This window comes from Mauremys reevesii, linkage group 3 (genome assembly GCF_016161935.1).
Source record: "Mauremys reevesii isolate NIE-2019 linkage group 3, ASM1616193v1, whole genome shotgun sequence".
NCBI classification, from domain to species: domain Eukaryota; kingdom Metazoa; phylum Chordata; order Testudines; family Geoemydidae; genus Mauremys; species Mauremys reevesii.
In genome coordinates this window covers 12,845,522-12,867,874 of record NC_052625.1, presented here as the reverse complement: position 1 = coordinate 12,867,874, position 22,353 = coordinate 12,845,522, and the positions used below count along the sequence as shown (strand labels likewise).

The 22,353-nt window shown below is 39.4% G+C and overlaps 1 protein-coding gene and 1 long non-coding RNA gene across 8 annotated transcripts in view; one reads left to right on the top strand and one right to left on the bottom strand.

Annotated features, from left to right (window-relative positions):
• Positions 1-22,353, bottom strand: part of MACROD2 (mono-ADP ribosylhydrolase 2) — a 1,304,535-nt gene that overhangs the window by 1,054,016 nt on the left and 228,166 nt on the right. The window lies entirely within an intron of this gene.
• Positions 11,244-14,790, top strand: LOC120400812. Its single transcript, XR_005596088.1, has 3 exons — positions 11,244-11,357; positions 12,372-12,416; positions 14,427-14,790. It is a non-coding gene; the product is annotated as an uncharacterized LOC120400812 (long non-coding RNA).

Here is a 22,353-nt window from a genome sequence, read left to right as displayed (position 1 = left end):
TCCAGGGAATTTTCACTTCTCCCTTTTCTGTCAGGCTCAGCACTAGCACTGGAAAAAAAAGGGGGGGAGGGGAATTCAAAGGCTGCACAGGGCATATGTGGTGGTGGTGTCAGAGTCAGCGGCAAGCAGTCAGGAGTAGTGGCCATGCAACTAGGGCATGGGGCTGGTGCTTGGACAGGGGCGGATGAGCTTGGGGGTTTCTGTTTCATTAACAAAGGCAGCCCCCTCTCCTCCCCAGGTTCATGGTTTGGGGGACTCCAAGGGAAGCCAACTTCTACCTTGGTTGGCAGGAATTTTCATGCACATGGTTAAGGCTGTTGTTTCTAAGGTTGTCTTCACAGCATTCGGAGTTTTCAAAGTATACAGGATTGCCTAGAGCACTGGTGTTTGTCTCAGCTGAGTACAAGACCTGAGGGCAATGAAGAAAGCAGGGGTGTGTCTGTGCAGCAACAGATACATGTGGCATTGGGTGCAGGCTTTGGGAAGGTGCAGGCATCCATGAGAGCAGGCATGTTTGCAGATTTTGGGGCGCATTCAGCATGTTCAGGCCACTGCGGTAAGGAAAGGGTCTAGAGTTGCCAACCCTCCATGGTTGGCCTGGAGCCTCCAGGATTTAAAGTTTAATCTTTAATTAAAAGCTATGTCATGTAATTAAATCTCCAGGGATACGTCTAACCAAAACTGGCAACCCTAAAAGGGTCCCGGGGGAACCAGAATAGGAGTTAAATCAAGTGCCACCTACAAGTTGGCAAGGGCACTACTTCCAGTTCAGCTGGAGATGTTAAGGGTGCTCATTTGGAAGTACCTTAATAAAGCAGATGGGAGCAGATTACCATGGCTTTAGGATTCTGTTTACGGGGACTATAAACAATACACTGTCAAACAAAAACACTAGACGTCCTGGGCATGGATGGGTAAGCTGCTGTCAAACAAACACATTATAAATTGGGGGCATGGTTGGGTGATGTGTTTTTAAAAAAAAGAAACAGGATAGCAGGGCCCTTCATACAATGGCCTGTACATAACATGCAGGTTTTCCTCCTGGGGCGTGGTCCACAAATAGGCTCCAGGATAGTATCCATTACTTTATTACCTTTCCTGGGTTTATACTGGCCTGGCAGATGCCAGGTTTCAGAAGCTGGCACCAGGAGCCAGCCAAGAACCTAAGTGGATGCCGCTAGCTACATGGAACCAGGGTGAGGGCAGGGATGGGAGGTAGGATGGTTAGCAACATAGCATGGAGAGCCACTGCCTCCATTCACATGGCAGAGCTACGAGACAAGTTTTAACAAATTCAAGCAATTACAAGAGCGGGAAGGCTGGTCACCGAATGGCCCATTACAGAGCAGCGGGTGGTGCAGTACATGACCTCATGGACAATCTGTCAACTGACACCCTCAGAAATCTTGGAATCACCTCCTGGCTGTTACATTTGTCAATGGCTACATGGTTATCCATATCCACCCAGCAGTTTTCACTCAAAGGTGTCTGGCAGGGTGGTTGTATTGCAATGGCCCCATGCAGCAGTCATGTGGGGCACATCACAGTTAACATTCTCAGAAATCTATGCGGCCTTGCTCAGAGCAGCATTCCTAAAAGCAATTTTGGTGCTTTCAGGATCAGCGAGCTAATGCCTGGGTTCTGTAGGGGCAGAGAGAGAGAGAGAGTGTGTGTGTGTATGTGTAGGGGCTTGGAACTGTGTGATGAACACCGGCAGGGACAATCAGGGATATTAAATGTGCGATGGTCAACGATTGATGAAAAGCCTGGGGAGCATTTGTTATCTTCCAGAAAGGCTGTGAGATTGGTTCTGCCCCCACGGAATTTGGTTCCCACTCATCTGCAATCAGGGGCCACAACAGCAGTGGTACAGCTGGGTATGGGGCCAGAGGCAATTCTGACAATTGGGCACTGGCATTCAGAAGCAGACAATACGAGTGTGTAACCTTGGCTGGTAAGTCAACATTAACGTGTTGTGATTTCATTCCAGATTTTGGAAGACCGGCCATGGAGGTGGTGGTATGGATCTGTGGGCACAGGTTGTTTTTCTTACGCACAAAGGCGGATATTCTAGTGACCTTGAGTGTTGGCAACCAGGGTCCAGTGACGGGGCAAGTCTGCATTGGCATGGAAAGAGAAGCATGTTATTGGACCAGCTGATGCCACAGCTGTCCACCCCAGGGGCCCAACAGCAGTCACCAGCATGATGTGACAAACCCTGGAAAACACTATTTGGGAATGTGTAAAGGAGTTCAGCTACTGCCCAGAACAAGAAGGGACTATACTGACATGGTCTTCATTACTTTCTCATGGTCCATACCCTCCTTTACTATTTTCAATAAACACTGATTAAAGTAAATTACAATCTTGGCTCTACTACTGACTCCCTTAGCCCTGGGCAATTCCCAACCTCTGTGCTTCTCAATTTCTCCACCTGTAAAATGAGAATAAAATACACCCAAATAACTAAGGTACTGTGAAAGGCAGGGTTTTATTGGGGGAGGGTTTGGGTTTTTTTTAAGTACTATGTAAGTGCTAAGTAATAAAGAACAGTTAAGTAGTGCAGCTGTGTATTAATCATTTTTGATTTGGTGTCCCTATGTTTGTTTAATTATGGGCTTACTTTCTGTATTATTTTCTTGCATGCTTCAAAAAAATCTCTTTTTATTCCCCTTAACTCTCATTAACTCATTTTGCTGCTAGAATGGAATGTAATAGTTCTTTAACAGCTCACTGCAAATTTACAACAGTTTATTCACCTTTTGTTGCTGTACCTCTCAGTCTTCCTTATTATACAAATTAGAAGTGTATGTCTTTCTTTTGGCATTAAATAAATTCCTTCCCCTTCCCTTTCCTACATCCTTTGAAGTCCGCCACCTCTAACTAGCTTGAATACTGTAGCTCTGAACTCAGCAAATCATAAATATAGCTTTAAACCAGATGAAAAAAAAAATTCCTAGTAGACTTTGGTATCCAGTCTACCAATCGTGGATTCAGGATTTACACACAGAACTACTAAACAAAGTTCTTTTTTCTATCAACATACAAGTGATTTATATATGTTGGTGACTAAACAGACCTTCATAATTACACACTCTTATTGGAAATCAGAGTCATGTCAGATATTTTTGGTGGTAACCTTTCAAAGGATGAAAACGTTATCAACCATGCTTTATGAGAAGTTTCCATAGGCATTAATCAGCAGGACTAAACATATATAGGCATATTACATTCTCAGACCATTAGATTATTTTAAGCACGGCTAATTTTAAAGACTGGAGTACGGTCTTCAAATTCTTAATGTTAACGAGTGCATGGAAGAAGCAAGTTTTCACACCTTATTGCATTTATAGATTTATTACTGTACTTGCACATATTTATTTTAAAGTGGAACAAATGTATCTGACATAACAAAAGCAAAAACACATGTAATATAATTGTTGAGTTCAATGAATAAATGGTGATCTACCCAACACTCTAAACTCTGTTACACGTTTATTAAAATCAGGAAATAAAATATAAAATTAAAAACTTTAACATATACTTTCATGTCAAAGCGCATTCTCAAAGTCAAAATTCTATCTTTGACATATAGGTTTTAAGGTTACATTACTGTGGATTAAAGATAATCCATTACTGAAACAGAATAGCCCAATGTTGACACTTATTTTAGACTCATGAAATGATAAAAGTAATTTTCATGACCCATTTTAAACTTTCAATCAAAACATCATAAATTAATGGAAGTTAATATAAACAGCAATGAAATAGTGAAGCTGAAATGTGATGGGGTACAATCAGAACAATTCAGTATATCATCTGCCAGGATATAGATGAACTACTAAATTAAGTTGTGCTTATCCATTTTGCACTTCAAGCTTTCTTTAAAACGATTACTATATCTTAGTTTCTATCTAGGAAAAAAGTCAATTTAGTGACTGTTTTGCCTCTACATCAAAACATTTTTGTCTGTACTGACTGCACAAAATGATATTTCATACTGTTAGCTTACATTTTAAAGAATGTATAATGAAAATGTTATGCTATAACCCTGCACCAAATTCACACCTTCTAAAACTCTTCCAGTCCTAGTTTTACAATTTCTGATTTATTTTTGACACTCTTCATAAGAGCAGAAAGGTAGGAGTAGATCAAGCATGTTTCTTCCATCCTACCACCTACATTCCATAGATATATATTGTGCAAATAGGTTGTATGGCTACTAATAGGATCCCAGGGTATTTGAAATGTGACTCCTGGGGAAAAAGGAGTTTCAGATACTTAAAAAACAGAAGCTCTGAAACTGGAATTAAGTTAAATATGTTACCTAAATGTTGGTGCACAACAATCTACAGTTTAATTAATACAGCGGTTTAGGGTTCTGGCCTTTGTAAAAAACCACCCAGGGCTGAAGCAAACAAATAGTCTGCATTAGGTTTGTGGCTTTCTGTTATAAAAGCTGTAGTGCTTTCTACCCTTAAGCATTTGTCTCATTTTTGTACACAAATTACATCTGCTCTGCCAGACTATTTCGTGTGGCAGACAATCAGATCAGTCATGACATTTTTGGTATAAACTTAATGTTTAAAAATCAGCTGAGGGAGAATTTAGGCTTGTAAGTATATTTGAATATTACAACTTCCCACATCACGTAAATCATGCTTCTTTCCTCCAGAAGGTGGAGACATTTTTTTTTGATTCGGGCAACTGTCACTGAATTTAAAAAATGTTTTATGTAACTGCTAAAGGAAAAAGTATAAGTAAAAACCCAACGTCAACCCTGTTGTATTGAGCTGCGTACTCAAACAGAACAATTTTCCCATCTAACTTTCCAAATTCACCTCTGGGTACAGACCTAGCATGCAAATGTTCATTCCCAATGGTGAAAGGTTTATATAAGTTATGAGCTAAGCTAGTTGCCAGTCATGTAAAATAGAGGGAAAATCATAGCTTTTTGCCATGCAACAAATGAAAGTCATCATTTTTGTTAAAAAGAGAAAAATAATGGTAAACAATAGAGATATTGGTAGTAATACCATACTTAAAGATGCACTGAGATTTCAAATTAAAGCTACACTAACATCCTTAATCTCACACTTGATTGATCACATTTCATCTTCAAATTCCATGAAATAAAATAAATCTTGTTAGGATATTTGAATTTAATGTTATTTTTCATAAAGCATTTAGTAATTTTGAAAGAGGAAACATTCTTAGTTCTCTCTTTCTCAAACACTGTCCTGAGGTTATTTGTTGTTTGTTTTTCCCTATAAAAAAACCTACCAACACCAAATTTCATAAACATACACACACACACACATAATTTCCTGGGGTGAGATGATGAAGGGCAGTGAGAGAAACAGAGACTTTTGGGGAGATGGACAGAAGGTGGCAGCACAGATGTCCCATGAGAAGGGAAGAAGACTTAGTGTAAAGTGGCAGGAAGGAGACAAGGAGAACAACACTGCTCTCTCAACTCTGAGCCATCAGCATCCAGGGATTGCACGGATGTTAGGCTCCTCTAATCCTAGCCCCAATGCTTGGTCCTCCCAAAGTCAACCACCCTCTTTACTCCCTATTTGTACATGAACCATCCTACTCATTTAAGGCCTGCAACTCCTCACTGACTTCTATTCTCCTCCCAAATAGGTGTACATCCTTTATGCCTCCTATGGGAGGGACAGGAGCAAGGATGGACAGTAATGTATGAAAGTGGAGCCAAGATGCATGCAGGATAAAAATCTAACTCAACAAACAACTTTGTAATGCTGACCCTATACTTTCCCATTAATAAATAATAGATCACTCTTTACGTATATGGAAAATATACCTATTTAGCTGAGATAGGAGTTAAAATTTTGTATTTGAGTTTGATTGACAAGAATTTTGTGTTTGCAGTGTGGTTGTCCTGGATGTGAGGGTAAGTTCTTGTAGAAGTGAGGAATCCAACAGCGTGTGTATGGTTATAATGATGCTTCTGTATGTCAAGGCACATGAATTAAGGTTGCCTTAAGCAACCTCATTAACCTAACTTGCAAGATTTCCTTTCTTTTAGTAATTTCAGTAGAAGGATATGGCTCTTAAGCAATCTTAGCGCTAATTAAACAAACTGTTTGCAATTTTAATAAATACTAAGTTAATAATGATTATTTACCATTAGAAATGTTAAATAAGTCACTAATAGTTTTAAAATATAGCCAAAAGATAGCCAAATACTAAAAAACATATCAAACATAGTTAATTTTAAAAACAATTGCTAGTAATATCATATTTTCATTAAAGATGTTCATCTTTTCCTAAACTACTGAGTTGAAAAACTCGAATTTATAGGTTACTCAGCCATACCACACTACGCTGGATTCATGTGGAGCCAAATTGGTATAAATTCCTAGAGTGACAAAAACCATGATCTTATATTAGAATATTCTGAAAGTCACAATTTGACACTGAAATCATGACTTTGACAAACATACAGCATTAATTATGAGAATCAAAAAGAGGTTATAAGCTTAACTTTATGTATCTTTTACTATAGAGATTTGCAACCAATGTTCACTATAATGCATTTTTCTTTCCTTTTCAGATTTGCCACATCTGATCAGCTATAATTACTTTTTCCAACCTTGATATCCATGCTCCCACAAGATTCTCATAGACTCATAGACTTTAAGCTCAGAAGCAACCTTCGTGATCATCTTGTCTGACCTGCACATTGCAGGCCACAGAACCACATCCACCCACTCCTGTAACAGTCTCACAACCTGTGACTGAGTTACTGAAGTCCTCAAATCATGGTTTATAGACAAGTTACAGAGAATCCACCATTTATACTAGTTTAAGCCTGCAAGTGACCTGTGCCCCATGCTGCAGAGGATGGCGAAAAGCCCCAGGGTCTCTGTCAATCCGGCCTGGGGGAAAATTCCTTCCCGACTCCAAATATGGTGATCAGTTAGACCCTGAGCATGTGGGCAAAACCCACCAGGCAGACACCTGGGAAAGAACATTCTGTAGTAACTCAGGGCAGGGGCGGCTCTAGCAATTGCGCCGCCCCAAGCACGGCGGCACGCCGCGGGGGGCGCTCTGGCGGTCGCCAGTCCTGCAGCTCCGGTGGACCTCCTGCAGATGTGCCTGCGGAGGGTCCGCTGGTCCCGCGGCTCCGGTGGAGCATCCGCAGGCATGCCTGCGGCAAGTCCACCGGACCCGCCTGCCGCCCTCCCGGCGGCATGCCGCCCCAAGCGCGCGCTTGGCGCGCTGGGGTCTAGAGCCGTCCCTGACTCAGGTCCCTCCCTATCTAGTGTCCCATCTCCAACCATTGGAGATTTTTGCTACTGGTAGTCGCCAATGGGCCACATGCCATTGTAGGCAGTCCCATCATACTATCCCCTACATAAATTTATCAAGCTCAGTCCTGAAGCCAGTTAGGTTTTTTGCCCCCACTGCTCCCCTTGGAAGACTACTCTAGAACTTCACTCCTCTGATGGTAAGAAACCTTCACCTAATTTCAAGACTAAACTTAGACTCATAGACTTTATGAGTCTAAGTTTATCATCATCTAGTCTGACCTCCTGCACAATGCAGGCCACAGAATCCCACCCATCCACTTCTATAACAAACCCCTAGCCTATGTCTGAGTTATCCAAGTCCCCAAATTGCGGTTTGAAGACCTCAAGCTGCAGAGAATCCTCCAGAAAGTGACCCGTGCCCCATGCTGCAGAGGAAGGCAAAAAACCTCCAGGGCCTCTGCCAATCTGCCCTGGAGGAAAATTCCTTCCCGACCCCAAATATGGCAATCAGTTAAACCCTGAGCATGTGGGCAAGACTCACCAGCCAGCACCCAGGAAAGAATTCTCTTGTCGATGGCCAGTTTAAATTTTGTGTCCACATTGGTGCTTATCTTAAATAGCTCCTCTCCCTCCCTAGTATTTATCCCTCTGATGTATTTATAGAGAGCAATCATCTCCCCTCAGCCTTCTTTTGGTTAGGCTATACAAGCCAAGATCTTTGAGCTTCCTCTCATAAAGTAAGTTTTCCATTACTTGGACCATCCTAGTGGCCCTTCTCTGCACCTGTTCCAGTTTGAATTCAGCTTTCTTAAACATGGGAGACCACAACTATACACAGTATTCCAGATGAGGTCTCACCGGTGCCTTATATAATGGTACTAACACTTCCCTGTCTCTACTGGAAAAACCTCACCGGATGTATCCGAGGATACTTAATCTGGTGATTCAGAGCAATACGTAAACACCTTACTGCCTGTAACCATTTATACATATGGGAACAAAGTCTTTTGCGATTCTTCCAGTGATCAAAGAGTGCCCTGCGCATGAAATTTGATTGGTCTTAGTAGGCATAACGATAAATGTTATTAAAGATTGTCTAATCTAATAGATTCAGTATGACTCTAGAAGCCAAGAGCTCTTGGGTTTTCAATTCCAGCTCTGCTACAATCTTTCATGCAATTTAAAGTTCCAGGGTTTCAGTTTCTCAACCATAAAACAAGACAGCACTTGTATTAGCCACCTCAAAGGCACATCTTGAGAATTAGTTAATGTTTACAATTAAAAGTGCTTCATAAACACAAAGTGTTATAGGAGTATTAAGTGTTATTATTGATCATAACATTATCATGTCCTATTTAAACTCCACTTATGGCATTTATCTCGAAACCCTCCTGTGAAAACATATGCTACAGGCTGAGCACTTGCAGTGTGAAGAAGTATTTTATTTTGGGGTTCTATAGTTAACTGGATACTGAAATTTGTGTACATTTGTAGGGAAACAAGAGAAACAGTTTGTGCCACCTAAGATATTTACATTGAAGGTGTGATACTGTGAAGAAAAAACTCTCACTCTTTTGGGATGGCAAAAGTACAAATGTCAGCTGTGCCAGCAGTATAGCACAGGAAGTAGTAAGGTCCCACTTATATAGTGCCTAAGCAACATTTCGTGTTGGATGCAACTGCTTTCCTTTTTTATGCTGGCAACTGCTGAATGTGCCTGAACTTTTTAGTGATTCTTTCTTTCTGTTTGTATACCACATGCTCAGATACAGTATTGAAGGATATAATTCATCTGGGTATCACTCCTTTATATGCCAGTTTACTTTTTTTACTTGGTAGTCAGACTTTACTAAGTTTTAAAGAACCATGTTTGTTATTTTGTTGAGATGGACAGACCTGGGGGCCTTTGCTGTAACTCTTGGTTCAAATGAAAATCAATCTTTCTCACACACGAACCTAGTTCATGTACAAGAGTCACCAACGCTGGTAAAATCGCAAGAATGCATGTGTACAATGGAGGATTGAAACTCACTAACTTCTAAATCTGAAAAAAAAAATGCCCGCAACAATAGAGGATTTTCACAGAGGGGAATGAAGCAATATGGGTAAAAAGGCTAGAAGGTTGGGGGTGGCGGGTGAGGCAGTTGTCAACTACTATATTAACATTCCATGGAAAGGAGGGAACTTTACTCTAGGCCAAATTATTCAGACAGCTGTAAGGAAACAAGCTGTAATGCATCCTACTGTGCAGAAAACGAAGGGATGAGAAAGTAGAGGCTCCCTTCTTCCCTCTTAGAGCTATAATGGAAACATTCAAACAGCCAAAATGAAAACCAGTATCTAAATCGAACTGTGTAACTACATTTCTCTTGATATTATGTTAAGGAAATCTCAACATTTTGATTTAACCTTATGATGTATCAGAATCAAAATAATAGTACCTTATAAATACTAGCGATAGATAAAATAGATATATTTTGTTTTGGTAACTCCCTATACATACCGGTAAGGCAGATGCAGCATGTTAATGTTTGGGATTTTTTCTTTAATATAGTTAAATATCGATTTACTATCCCATAAACATGACTCAGAGTAATACTGTATTTGTTTGCTGAACCAATGTTTCTAAGCACTGCCAAACAGTTCAACATTTATTTTTTATTGCTAACTAGCTTGTTTCCAAATTTCTACATTGCAACAGTTTTCACTGATTTGAAAGGGGCATGACACAGAATTCTGTCACCCACTTAAACGTCATGTGAAAAAAAAATCACAGGCAACGGATCCTCCCTCTTCAGACCCTATCCTTACCTTACCACCACCACCACCGTCACAAACCCTGACACCCCCTCCACCCTCACCCCTCAATAGTATTAATTATATATTGAACACCTTCCACCTTCCGGAGTGCTCGGTTCCCTCCCTCTCAGCTGAAACAATGCATTGCTGATATGCTTCTGTGACGGGATCAGGTGAATGGAGTCAAAAACAGGTTTACTCAATTAAAATGACGCAACTATTATTTATTTACATATTTTTGCTAATTAAAAACATGTTTTAACAGATTTTCCATTTAATCTTTACAGTCATGAAATCTTTAGCTTGCTGCAGAATCCATATATACAATGATCAGGCAGTGGTAGTGTAAGCCATTTAGCCATGCTTTGCAATATTTATCTTGCCGTTATGGTAAGGCAGCTATTTTATTTAAAAAAAAAACATAAATGAAGCTCTAATGTAAATTGTGTGGACATTTTAACCCAGAAAACAAAGTATTTTCAACATAGGTGAATGTAGGTACATTTCTATATGTAATTTAATATATATATATATTTTTAATTGCTATCCATGAGGGGAATTGTATTCCCATTTTTCTTATGAAGAGACAGTTAATACCTAGACAAAGAACCTAAGTGTGTTTGTAAATATATTTTGAGCACTACATAAATGGATAAAAGATTGCTTTTTTGTAACTTTAACAATCTAAACCTCGTTATTCCTTGTTCTGATGTCATACTATGGCTATGAAAGAGCAAGTATTTTATCAAGTACTTTAATATATTCCTCCAGCTTACTGTTTTCTGCCCTTTCTGTGGCTTTTAGCCAAATGGAATGAGTACTGGACAAAGGAATCAGATAAACAGGAAGAAAGGGGCAGTGGTAGTGTAAGCCATTTAGCCAGTCTTTGCAATCTACTTCAGACAATTTGAATTGAAATGGCCCACTGCTGATGCCCACCATTGCTCAATATTGAACATTCTTGCACAACAGAAAAGACCTTTCTAGCAGATATCTCCAAAGATCCTCCTATTAGCAAGACTTAAGAAGGCCTTTGTCATATCAAATATGCTCAGCTGCTTACCGCATGGTGAAGTAGTGTTAGAACCATTTAAAGATGTGTCTGACATCATTAATCTATTTGACCCTTGACCCACAGATCTAAACTGTAACTATGGTGACCAAAGCTTGACCTTACAATGCTGAGAAACTTTAAAGCTCTGTAGTATTTTGGGTCACATTGTTAGATTGGACAAAGGAATAAAGAAGAAATGTGACAGTTTCCAGGGAATTAAGGTCAGCAGATCAATTGTGCTAATGCTTTATTGTTATATGATAAGCAAGACTAGCTGAAATAATTTTTATTTGTTAAAATTAAAAACATACTTTATTGAGCTTTTTGGTGTTTAATAAGTACAAAACAAATCTCTCAAGAGTAAAGCAATATATGTAGAATATGTTAAATAGTCAAAAACTATTTAACAAACTTCCCACCATCTATTTACTGTAGATGCACATTTTAAAAAGCAGAGAATCTCTGGTTACATTCAATTTCATATTTTAACATTTAAACCTCAAGTCCTATTTTCACAAAATCATCATTTCTACTCTCAATTCAAGGTGTTTTGGAGGTATATTTAGGAAGAATATGTAAATATATTTCTGGGACTGCATTTTATAAAACTGTCTACTGTTACCTATCCTTCCATTTTAGAGACTTCATCAAGTAATGAATAAGGTTTATATATTTATTTGGAACAGTCTGTGGAAGAGCAGCATATATTTTGAATGAGAAAGGAAAAATAAGAGACAGGAACATGCCCTAACAAAATGCTATGCCAATTCTTATTCCAATTATTTACAACCTTAATAATTAGGAAGATTAGTATTACTTGCTTCACAATGCATAACTGTGTAAGCAATGTGCACCTTAAAGATGTGCCAGCAAAAGCCTCTATTTTCAAATGGTTCATAATTTAGCCAATAATAACTTGCTCTGCATTACAATTAACCATACAAAGTCTTAGTCTCAAAGTCTTAGTCTAGAGACAAATATTTTTCAAATTAAAAAATAAAAAAGGTTTCAATTTTAATTTTCAAGGTACCATCCAGTGGTAGTTAGGCCCCAAATTGTTAGTGGGTACTGAAAGTTCTTTAAATTCTAAAGATGTAAAGATGTTTTAATGAAGTTTTGTTTATCTATTACATTATTCTCTAAAGGAAGAGATTACTTTTTGGGTAACTCCAAAAATAACATTTCTGGTTCCTATGGTAGCATACATTAACTAACAAGTGTCATTCTTACTGCAGGGGAAGAAACAAGGACACTGCTGGTACAAAAGAAAATGTGTTAAGGTAGGAGTGTGGGCTTCTAAAGGGACATCATAAATAATTAAAACAGCTTTAGTTTTCTTTTTTTATAAAAAAATCCTACGTTAACTGTTGACATAATAGACTTCTGTAATTAATGCGACTTAGTCCCACATGACATTCTGATACAAAATAGCACTATACAAAAATAAATGTAGCCCATATTAAACTGATTAAAAACTGGCTAACTAATAGATCTCAAAAAGAGACATTCAACAGGAGTGTTTCTAGTGGGGTTCTGCAGGTACCTGTTCTCAGACCACTGCTATTCAGTCCCTTCATCAATGATCAGGAAGAAAGTATAATATCCTTGAGGGTAACATTTGCACATTATACAAAAATGGCTGGAGTAGTAAGCAATGGTGTGGTCAGATCAGTTATACAACACAACCTGTATCGGTTGTTAAGGTAGGTTCACTTAGAAGAGTTTTAACAGAGCCAAATACAAGGTCATTAAATATAAGAACAAAGAACATAGCTTGCATGTATAAAATGGCAATTGTACCCTGCAAAGTAGTTACCCTGAAAAGGACTTTGGGGTCAGGATATATGAGCTGAACATGAGCTCTCCATCAGATGCTGTAACTAAGACAAACGTGTTCCTTGGATGTACAATATAGGGAATTCCAAATAGGAAGTGGGTGTTAGTATTACCTCTGAATACACAAGTGAGCTATTACTAGAACACTGTGTCCAGCTCTGGTGTCCACACTTCAAAAAGGATGTTGGTAGATTAGAACGAATTCAGAAGAGACCAACAAGGATTTGAGATCTAGCGCCTTATAGTGAGAGACTTAAGAACTTCAATCAATTGATTTTATCCAAGAGACTATTAAGAAGTGATTTGATCACAGTCTACCAGTAGCTAAGAGTTCTGATAGTAGACAGTTCTTTAATCCAGCAGAAAACTGATATTGAGAGTAAAGGGTCAGAAACAGAAGCTAGACAAATTCAGACTAGAAATAAAGGACACATTTGTAACAGTGAGAATAATTAACTATTAGAACATCTTTCCTAAGGATGTGGAGAATTCTCCATCACTTCATCTTTCTAAAAGATATGCTATAGGACAAATAAATTATGGACGCAGAGAAATTATGGGAGGCAGTTCTTTGAACGACATTATATACAAGGTCAAATTAGAGAGATCATAATGGTCTTGGCCTTCAGATGTCTGATCTATGAAAATGAATCTTATACAAACCTTTATAGCTATGAACCACTCAGTTATTAAAATAAAATCTGTAGGTACTCAGTGATGTACTCTTTAAATTAAATACATATCAAAGGTTTAATTTAAAACATCCAGAAATCAGCAACAACGTATGCCTGATTACCATTCTGAAGGTCTACTGATCGTGGCACTCAGTGGGGATTTAACAGAGCCAACGTCCTTGTGGTCTATTATTGAATAAATAATTTGTTCTCTAAACCAAAAAGGAACTATTTGAATGACTCTAAATACAAAATACAGTTATAACCATCCATGAAAGGAAATCACATCTAAAATCCTACATTTAAATAACACTGAGGTAGCGACAGAAACCAATGAAAGCCAGGAAATTCAAAGTTTAAGCTGACTCTCCATCCTTAGCACACACTATTGTCCTTTATCCCTTAAAATTTAATTAAAATCTAGTTCTGACCAGTTGGTAATAAGTAGTACAGAAAACTGATTATGGGAATTGCTTCCCTTCAACAGCCTATTGTGCTACATTTCCTCTCCCAGAAATACAAAGAGTCTATGTACATCTTTCTTCCTCTGTGAAAAGAAGGATAGAAAAATCTGGTACAGAACTTTTTAGTCACCAATTGTGTGTGCTGCCGGCATGAAACTAAGCATCTTCTTTTTAAAGTTAATTTAAATTCAGTGCTTAATCATGTCATATTATACTAGAAGCAGTAGCAAATGCTGTAGTTAAGATTATGCTACACTTTCCATTATAAGACTTTGTTTTCAGTCACTTAACTTTCTAAACTTTTCTATATCTTCAGGGTTGAAGTGTTTCAAGTTAGTCTCAACATGAAGGTGAATTGTTTGGAAATGATGACAAGAGCCCAGCATGTTTGGACTAGGAGGAAAGTAATTTTGCTATTATAAAAATAATTCTTGCAACCATAAAAATCTTTTCATTATCCTTTCAACTGAGCAATGAATCATAGACTCATAGAATATCAGGGTTGGAAGGGACCTCAGGAGGTCATCTAGTCCCACCCCCTGTATCTAATGAGATAGACACTTAACTGGACAATGCATAACCCTCGGCATTCAATCTTCCCAGCCTGTAGCAGTCACACCATTTAAGCAGAGATGTCAGATGGTAGAAGAACGAGCATCCAAATGATTCTGGTTTTATAATATAAACAACACACTACTACTTGCTAAACTTGCAACATAGTCATTTGAAAGAACCTTCGGAGAATTCAGCTCATGATGCATAAAACAAAAAAGGTTGGAAGGAGACTTGAGCTTTTTTAAAAGAAGGGTGTAATCATAGACCCATAAACTTTAAGGCCAGACGGGACCATCATGATCATCTAGTCCAACTTCCAACATGTTGCAGGCCATAGAATCTTCCCCACCCCTCCTGTAACAGATCCATACCCTCTGGCTCTGCTACTGAAGTCCTCAAGTAATGATTTAAAGACTTTAAGTTACAGAGAATGCACTATTTGCACTAGTTTAAACCTGCAAGTGACCCATGTCCCACACTGCAGAAGGCGGCAAAAAAAACCAACCCCAAGTCTCTGCCAATCTAACCCAGGGGAAAATGCATTCCCGACCCCAAATATGGTGATCAGTTAGACCCAGAGCATTTCAGAAAGACCCAACAGCCAGACATCAGGAAACAATCTGAAATAACTCAGAGCCCTCCACATCTAGTATCTCATCACCAGCCATTGGGGATATTTACTACTCGCAGTTGCAGATTTCTTATATACCATCATAGGCAGTCACATCATACCATCCCCTCCATGTTCCAGAACTTCACTCCTCTCATGGTTAGAAACAGTCATCTAATTTCAAGCCTAAACTTGTTCTGAGGACAGTTTTTATCCATTTGTTCTTGTGTCAGCATTGGCACCTAATTTAAACAACTTGTTTCCTTCCCTGGCACTTATACTTCTGATGTATTTATAAGGGCAATCATATCTCCCCTCAGCTTTGGTTTTGTTAGGCTAAACAAGCCAAGTTCTTTGTGTCTCCTCTCATAAGGTAGGTTTTCCATTCCTCTGATCATCCTAGTAGGTAGCCCTTCTCTGCACCTGTTCCAATTTGAATTCATCTTTCTTAAACATGGACGACCACAATTGCACACAGTATTCCAGATGAGTTCTCACCAGTGCCTTGTATATTAGTATCAACACTGCCCTATCTCTACTGGAAATACCTCGCCTGATGCATGGTAGGATTGCATTAGCCTTTTTCACAGCTGCATCACATTGGCAGCTCATAGTCATCCTGCGATCAACCACTACAGTCATGTCTTTCTCCTCCTCTGTCGTTTCCAACTGATAAATCCCCAGCTGATATTAATAAGAATTTTTGCTGCCTAAATGCATGAGCTTGCAATTTTCACTATTAAATTTCATCCTTTTTCTATTACTCCAGTTTTCAAGGTCACCCTGATCTTCTAATATGATATTCTGGTCCTCCTCCGCATTGGCAATACCTCCCAACTTTGTCATCCACAAATTTTATTAGCACAATCTGAATTTTTGTGCTAAGGTCATTAATAAAAATGTTAATGAAGGTCAGTCTCAAGAACCATCCCTAAGGGACTCCATTAGTAACCTCGCTTTCAGCCTGACAGTTCACCTTTCAGTATGGCCCATTGTAGACCCTCCTTTAATCTGTTCCTTCTCAACCTTTCAACTCTCATATTAATCCCCATTGTCTCCAATTAAACTAATAATCCCCATGTGGAACTATATCAAATGCCTTACCAAAATCCAGGTAGATTAGATCTTTTGCATTTCCTTTGTCTAAAACATCAGTTAACTTTTCAAATAAAGATTAGATTGGACTGGCATGATCTACCTTTTGTCAAATCATGTTGTATTTTATCCCAATTACTGTTTACCTCTGTGCCTTTTTCTCTTTCAAAATTTGTCCTAAAATCTTGCATACAAGTGAAGTTAAACTAACAAGCCTGTAGTTTCCCAGAAGCTATCTTCCTTTTCTTAAAAATGGGTACTATATCAGAAATCCTCCTGTCAGAGGGAATGACCTCCAAATTTACATTAAAAATTCTTGCTATTGGGCCTGCAATTTCATGTGCCAGTTCCTTTAATATTCTTGGATGAAGATTATCTGCACACACACACACACCCAGTTTAGTCCAATTAAGCTGTTTCAGTTTGACTTCCATCTCGGATGTGGTAATTTCTACATCCATAGTCTCATTTCCATTAGCCACCCTGCCACTACCCCTAAGATCCTTAATCCCAATTGCCGTTTATCTCTATGTACTTAACGACTTTCTCTACAACCCAAGAGTTTATGGATTCATTAAAAAATCCTTACTATTGTGCTTGTAATTTCATGTCCAAGTTCCTTTAATATTCTTGAGGATTATCTGGGCCTCCGCAATTTGGTCCCATTACACTGTTTGAGTTGGACTTCTACCTCACACATGGTAATTTATACTTCCATATCCTTATTTCCATTAGCCACTCTGCCACTACCCAGAAGCTCCTCATTACCTTTATTAAAAATTCAGGCAAAGAGTTTGTTTAGTTGTTGGGCCATGCCTAGATTATCTTTAATCTCCACCCCACCCTAAGTGTTTAGCAGTCTCACTTCTTTCCTTGTTTTCTTTTTATTTATATAGCTATAAAACCTTTTACTATTGATTTTAATTTCCCTTGCAAGATCCAACTCTGTTTGGCTTTTGGAAGTTTTCACTTTTTTTTCCCTACACGTTCTGGCTTCCAAGAGGTAGATTTCCTTGCTCATCCATCCCATCTTCCATTCCTTGTAGGCTTTTGGCTTTCTCTTAACCTGTTTGAGATGCTTGTTCATCCAGTTTAGTCTGCAACCCTTACCTATGATATTTTCCCCCTAGGTTGGGATGCAGGCTTTAGACAGTTTCTGCAACTTTGACTTGAAGTAAAGCCTCCTCCACATTCATATCCTTGACGTCTTCAGTCCAGTCCACTATCCTAATTCCCTTAATTTTTTAAAAGATAGCTCTTTTGAAATCAAGGACCCTAGTTGCAGACCTATTTTTGTTTATCTTTTCATTTAGTTTAAACTGAATTCGCCCATGATCACTCAAACCAACCTTGTCTCCTACAACCAGCTCTTCGATGAGGTCCTCACTACTCACCAGTACTATATCTAAAATGGTGCCACCTCTTGTTGGTTCAGCAACTGTTTGATGAAGAAATCTGTCAGTTGTCACATCCAGAAAAATCTGGGCCCTACTATTATTAGTAGCACTTGTCCTCCAATCTATATCTGGGAAGTTAAAGTCTCCCACAATCACACAAATCCCAGTAGTTTTTATTTAATTAAAAATATTAAAGAGGTCTCCATCCATATCCAGTTGGATCCTGGGAGTCTGTAGCACACCCCAAACACTATCCCAGGAGAGCTTCTGGTAGCTTTCTTCCCCAAAATGATTTTTATCAGAACAGAGGTGTTTTTTTCCCACTCTATCCATTCCAATCAGCCTCATCATTAACATACAATGCTATTCCACTGCCTTTATCTTTATTTGTCTTTCCTGAACAGCACATATCCTTCAATACCTGTACTCGAGTCACAACTACAATTCCACCACGTTTCTGTTGAAGACATCATGTGTATGCCAAAATGGTAATCAGTATTAGAGAAAAAAAGATATTTTTACAGAATTGTGAGGACATTCAATGCATTCACAAAGTTTTCAGGAAAAGACAATGAAACTTGCATGACTCCACAGCAAGGACAGTGTCTTATTGGAATGACAATCCACTTCTCTGGGACAGCAGCTGCTGACAATCCTTGCTATACAGAGTTCGGTGTTTTCTTCTCTGTACAAGTTATCTCAGGGTTTGACTATGGTAACTCCCTTTATCCGGCTGGACTCTTGCATGCAGCAAATTCAAAATGCAGAAACGTGTTCTGTCACTGGAGTGATCATTCATAATCATTTTACACCTGCTTTCCATTAGCTGCCCACAGAACAATGACTGACATACAAGTTTGCTTTTCTGACATATAGCGCCTTTATGTACTGAGATCCTACACCTGGGGGACCTGCTGTCAGTTTACTATACGTCCCAGGCTCCACTCTTCCTCATGACACTTCCTGATGTTAAATTGGTAGGCAAGCAAGTTTTTCCAGGGATGGCCTTAAAGGCAAGTAATGGTCAATCTTCATCATTCCTTTCAGATCTTTAAAAAAAGCCATTAATACCATCTTTATGTGTGACAGTGCTTGCAAAATTGTTGGGATTTGGGGTTTAGTTATAGTCTGTGTCTTTTAACAGTATTCTATTTTGTTTTTAATTCTTTTATGGCAAACCCAATGCTTCAGCCGGGTAAATTCCATTACTGTGGAATTTGGCAATAGTTTTAAAATAGTGTTATCATTGCTTTAAATGTCAAGCAGTGTAAACATCATGACAGGAGAGGGAAACATTGGTAGCCATTAAGAAAAAGATGGCTGCCAGTCTGAAGTTAGATTAAAGATGTGCTGTCTGTCTCTTTACTAACACAACACCTTCTAGAAAGCATTAACTAGACATACTGAAATCCCTATGAACAGTTGCAATACAAGGAAGCAAATAGGTAGGCTTAGTAGCAATTTCCTAAATTAAGTAAATTTTATAAAAAAAAAATTGAAATAGAAATTATTATAGATTACCTGAAAATTGAATTTGAGTTACAGAAGTACAGAAAGCATATAAAATGAAAACTGTTTTGTAGTAATATCACAGCCTAAAGAAATCACCCCAAATTTGGTAGTTCCTTATGTGGAACTTAAACATCACACAAAATACAGCCTAGAACAAATTCTTTTGAGAGTAAAAGCCATTCCCTAAGTACGTTTACCATAGTAATGGTGGAAGACCTTAGCTACCTAGGAGGCAATGCTGCTTTTACAGCTGCTTTTGGAAGAGCATGGTATGGCGAAAGTAAAATAAATATAGTCTTCAAGCCAGCAAGGATCTCTTGCACATGCTGCCACTGCCTGTCATTCAGACTTATAACTTCTATGTTTCCAGGTGATATATCCCACTTCAAGTTTTGTCTTCACACACAGAGAAACAGTTTCACACAAAACCTGTGAACAGTGAAAAAACTCCTGGGGCTTAAAAGTTTCCATGTTTCTAAAAGGCACACATGCAGAGCCATTAAAGCAGTTCACAGGATGTCAATTTTGGCTATGCAGATTCTAGAGAGTTGGCTCATTTTAAACCTGTAATGATCATGCTGGAATGGTCCAAACTGAACGTAACTTGTTCACATAGAAGAATATAGAGTTACAATAGGTTTTTTTTCCTCCTATACCCATTTTTAAAATTGTACAGGAAAGAATAAAGTAGGTTTTTATATCTATCTATATACCAAAAACTGACAACTAACAAACACAACAACAATAGAGAAAGAGGATTTCTTTATCTGTTGAGATTTCATTTTTTTTAAGATTTTTTTTTTAAGTAAGAAGACAAGTTGTAAACCCAGTTGTGACAATTCTCTCAGCTTTTCTCTATCAGTTTTCAGCTGGGGTGTGTGCCAACACTTTCATGCTAGGTTTCTGTTTTTAGTAAGTTGAACCCACCAGAATGTGTTTCAGGATTTATATACCAATGAGAAGGGGTTTATAGTTCATGGCAAATTAAAAGTTTCAGTTAAAACAATTTTTGAGTTAAAAACAAAAACAAAAACAATACTAAACTTCACTGCCACTATGAAGAGCACCATTTTTGATCTGTTCAGAAGTGTATCCAATATATACGTCAAGTGAACAGCATCTATTAGTAACATACTAATTTGGGGAGCTTTTTTGCCTTTTTTTTAATACACCTCTACCACGATATAACACTGTCCTCGGGAGCCAAAAAAATCTTACCATGTTATAGGTGAAACTGCATTATATCGAACTTGCTTTGATCCACCAGAGTGTGCAGCCCCTTCCCCCCCCCCCCCCGGAGCGCTGCTTTACTGCGTTATGTCCAAATTTGTCTTATATCGGGTCACATTATATTGAGGTAGAGGTGTATACACACACACACACACATTATATATGTATATAGATATAGATATAGATATATAAAGGTAGTTTAAGAGAGTCACTGTTGGGTCAAATTTGGCCCCAAATGTCAACCCTTTCACAAAACAACAAGACAGGACAAAGGTTTTGAAGACATTTTTACACACCAAGGGAAATCATTTTTGTTCATCTGAGCATTCTTCTACAGTAAGTGAAAATCAAATATTGCAGCACTGTGCTAGGGCATGAGAACCTGAAAGACAGATTATCTAGAACAGTGGTTCTCAACTTGCAGCCCACGGGCTTCTTGTGGCCCAATCAGTACAGAGCTGCGGTCCATGCAACATCTTCAGGGCCATACAGGTAGAATTGGAAGCAACTCACATAACATACTGTGGGCCGCATAAGTGGCTAAGGTGACCAGGTGTCTGGTTTTTTACCGGAATGACCAGTCAAAAAGGGACCCTGGAGACTCCAGTCAGCACTGCTGACTGGGTCGTTAAAAGTCTGGTCAGCTTCGCAACGGGGCTAAAGCAGGGTCCCTACCTGCTGTGGCTCCTGGAAGCAACAGCATGTTCCCCCTCCATCTCCTAGGCGTAGGGGCAGCCAGGTGGTTCCATGTGCTGCCTCCACCCCAAGCGCCAGCTCTGCAACTCCCCTTGGCTGGGAACAGCATGCAGAGCTACCTGGCCTTGCCTCCACAGAGGAGCCAGAGGTGGGACATGCAATTGCTTCTGGGAGCTGCCTGAGGTAAGCACCGCCTATAGTCTGCACCCCTGGACCTCCTGCATGCCAGCCCCCTGCCTCCTCCAAACTCCTCGGTCCCAGTCCGGAGCACCCTCCTGCACCCCAAACCCCTCATCCCCATCCCACCCCAGAGCCCACACCCCCAGCCAGAGCCCTCACCCCCCCCATGCCCCAAACCCCTGCCCCAGCCCTGATCCCCCTCCTGTCCTTGAACCCCTCAGTCCCAGCCCAGAGCACTCTCCTGCACCCCAAATCCCTGATCCCCAGTGCCTCCCCAGAGCCTGCACCCTCACACACCCACACACCAACCCCCTGAGTCAACCTGGTGAAAATGAGTGAGTGAGGATGGGGAGAGAGAACAAGGAGGGGGGGGGAATGCAATGAGAAGGGGTGAGGCCTTGGAGGTGGGGTGGGATGGGGGTGGAGCAAGAGTGTTCAGTTTTGTGCAAATAGAAAGCTGGCAACCCTATATGTGGCCCACAATGGTAAATAGGTCGAGAACAGAATAAAAGTGAAACTGACTAGGAATATAAAAATGCCACACCAGATCAGACCAGACGTCCATCTTGTCCAATATTCTACCTCTGACCAGTAACAGTTGCTTCAGAGGAACGTGAAAAAACCCTCTAGTCATAATTATGAAGTTATCTGCCCCCAGGAGAAGTTTCTCTCTAATCCCTTTTAATTAGAGATTGGTTTACAACCTGAAGCATGCAAGTTTATATCCCTTCCAAACACAAAACCACTGGAGCAAGAAAATGAGAAGCCAAGCTATCTGAGGGCTTGACTAGACGAACAGTCAGTAGGTGGCAAGCAGGGGTGTAAAGCTGCATTTCTGTAGCGTGCCTCACAATAACTGTCCATCTGGGCCCTTCTACCACACACTAAAAGTTCCCTAGTGCACTCTGATTTACTGTAAGCATAGACAAGCCCTAACTTAGGGAACAGACTCTTAACTGTATTGTGTT